Source organism: Lithobates pipiens, unplaced genomic scaffold (genome assembly GCF_037356315.1).
Source record: "Lithobates pipiens isolate NorthernLeopardFrog02 unplaced genomic scaffold, aLitPip1_a1.2 Scaffold_16, whole genome shotgun sequence".
NCBI lineage: Eukaryota > Metazoa > Chordata > Amphibia > Anura > Ranidae > Lithobates > Lithobates pipiens.
The window spans coordinates 209,206,409-209,209,635 of NW_027507748.1; the positions used below are offsets into that span (position 1 = coordinate 209,206,409).

General features: G+C 45.8%; 1 pseudogene; it reads right to left on the reverse strand.

Moving 5' to 3' along the window:
* Window positions 1-811: 811 nt before the first annotated feature.
* On the reverse strand, window positions 812-930 carry LOC143985262 (5S ribosomal RNA; annotated as a pseudogene).
* Window positions 931-3,227: the final 2,297 nt, after the last annotated feature.

The window sequence follows — 3,227 nt, forward strand, 5'->3', positions numbered from 1 at the left end:
CAACATCTTTCCCAACAACCTCATCCAAAGTAAAATAGAAGGATTCTTGTTTGCCTAGACCACCTGAATCAGTTCCTTTATGGCCCTGATCTTCGCTTGGGGCAAGAATGCCCTTTTTTGGGCTGTATCAATAATCAGACCCAGGTATTTTAATCTCCTTGATAGTTTCTTTAAGGAGGATTTCTCTAGGTTGAATATCCAACCTAGGTTATCCAGGTAGTTGACTGTGGATCATACTTTGGTCTAAGCAGGCTACTGACTGGTCTATCAAGAGTAGATTGTCTAGGTAAGCTATAATCGTTATACCTTGGGCCCTTAATCCGGCTACAGGAGGGGCTGGGACCTTTGTAAATACTCGAGGTGCAGTAGCAAGACCGAAAGGCAGAGCTACAAATTGAAAATGAAGATTTTCTACCTCGAAACTTAGATATTTCTGGTGAATGAGAAATATAGGTACATTGAGGTATGCCTCCCTGATGTCTATTGACCCCAGAAGTTCCCCACCTTGTAGGATGGAGACCACTGATCAGATCGACTCCATGTGAAAACAGCAGATATTCAGAAACCAATTTAGATCTTTGAGATCTAGAATGGGTCTAACATAACCATTTGGTTTTGGTACCATGAAAAGGTTTAAATAAAACCCCAATCCCTGCTCTTGCATGGGAACCACTAAGATCAATTTTTTGAGACAAACGATGGTCCAATGCTTGAAAAGAGAGACTTCTCTGGAATTTGAGAAAATGAGGAGACGGGCACTTTCGTAATTCAAGTTTTTACCCTAGGGTTATTGAGGAAGTCACCCATCTGCAGCCTACAGCACCTGGTATCCCCAGGTGGTCCCCCATCCAGGTACTGCCCAGGCCCAACCCTGCTTAGCCTGTGAGATCAGACAAGATTGGGTGCTTTCAGGGTGATGTGGCCGTAGGCAACCAACACACTTCCTACCAGACCCGTGAGAACTGCAGAAGTCTCCCCCCCTCTCGAGTGAGCGGGGGCACCCCCTCATAAGGAGGCTCCAGTTCCCCTCTTGAACTTGATGGCGGAGGCCATCGTGACTGCCTGGAGGGAGATGTTCCTGGCACTGGAGAAGGAGCTTGTTTAAATGAAATAAGATTACTCCTCTTCCTAACTAGCAAAAGGGTACTTTTTCCACTAGAAATTTTTTGGATGTATTTATCCAAATCGTCCCCAAACACCTGATCACCGAAAAGGAAAACCAGCCTGGAGCTTTGCGTGAGGCTTCGACTGCACCAATTGCTGCTAGCACAGTTTGAGTCATCAGAGAAAAAGTTTTTTTTTATAATAGGAATTCCAACTTCTTATCCGTTAGATCTGTCAGAAACCATGAACCAGACCGAGACAGAAGAACAATGAAATCACACTTGTTTATTAATAAAAAAATAAAACGGTAAATAGAATAAGCGTAGTCAAAGCATAGCCAGAGTCCAGTAACCGGATCGAGTAGTCAGCCAGGCCAGAGTTCAATAACCAGGTCAGGTAATCAGCCAGGCCAGATGTCAGGGATCCAAGTGGAGGAACAGCAAGCAGGATAAGGAGCCAGCAGGGATGTCAGCAAGCCAATCTTTAAACAGGAATGCAGGAAATGGTTTCTTGTGATGTGACCAAGGCGAAGGCAGAGATGAAGTGAGCTGGACAGCTTTAAGTAGGCAGGTCAGACGAGCAGGATCGGGAACAGCTGGGTAACTGTGGAGAGAGATGAGAACTGCCAATTAGCTGACAGCTCAGCAGCCAGCCCAGAGAAGGAAGGGCTAAGCCAGCCCTGACAGGATCTCTAAGCAAAAACTTATGGCTGAAAAAACCAAAAGCACTGGATCCCAGGGTCCAGTTCTCTAGAAAGAAAAGCGTTATGGGCTAAAACTCGTTTCTTCCACCACGAGGCCTGGATATCATACAATTTGGCCTAAAAAGACACTTTGAACGGATCTGGCTGCATAGCTAGCTCCTGTAAGGCTTGCTCCAGTGGAGCTCAGCACAGCACATCTTTACTTGTGACCAACACCTTAGACACTGGCGAAAAAACTACTGGGGTATTCCCAGTAGTGCCAGGGGTTATATAGGGAGTGGATTTCCTGTCTTAGGGTGTGCCAGTGTCTATCACCTGAAGGTGGCCTATAACCCACATACTATTTACTATAGCTCTGTGTCCCGTGATGTATGATTAAGAATGCTTTAAATCATTTTAGTTGGTTACCTACATCTCTTACTGCTGGGCCCTGTGTACACAGAAGCTGCTGACTGATATGCACTTATCTAAGCTCTCATGAAATTAAGGCAGGCAAATCATTATTAATGTGCAGAAGTTTAGTTGGACTGTAACTTCTTGGCCTAGTTACTGTTGGAAGAGCAACAGCAAGTAGCTTTCCATACTGTGAATTATATACTGTATGCATTATATCCATCTATCCAGCAGGTGGCAATGCAGTGTTATAGTGTGTTATCTATGGTAATGTAATGAGAGGAAGTGTTTGCTTTACTCACTGTTCTCTTGTATGCTTCTTGTTCCTGTTCCTGTCACCATGCTGAAAAGATATTTTATGATATTTTTCCATTTTAACAAATTAAAGCTATTGCTGCAAAACGAGAAACTTCCAGCGCATTATTTTAATACTCTACACCAGTGGTCCCCAACCTTTTTGGCCCCGGGGACCGGATGCGTGGAAGAAAATTGTGCCAAGGCCCGGCGAGGGACTGGGGGTGATGTACGCACACACGTGGGGGGGGTAAGCAAATTTTGCCGGCAATTTATCGGGCAATAGCTGGTGTTCGGCTGTTGGTACTTCAGTCATCCTGGCACCATGGTTGGTATGGTATGGTGTCAGAATGATTGAAGCGCATTATTTCTTATATTACATTGTAATATAAATGAAATAGTTCAACTCACCATAATGCAGAATCAGTGGGAGCCCTGAGTGTGTCACTTTCCAAGTCGCCTGCCACCAGATGAGAAATGCCACTTGTCACGCTGCCTGCCACCAGTTGAGGAATGCCACTTGCCATGCTGCCTGCCACCAGTTGAGGAATGCCATTTGCCACATCACCTGCCTGTGCGACCAGATGAGGAATGCCACTTGCCACGTCACCTGCCTGTGCCACCAGATGATGAATGCCACTTGCCGTGCTGCCTGCCACCAGTTGAGGAATGCCACTTGCCACGCTGCCTGCCACCAGTTGAGGAATGCCACTTGCCACTCTGCCTGCCACCA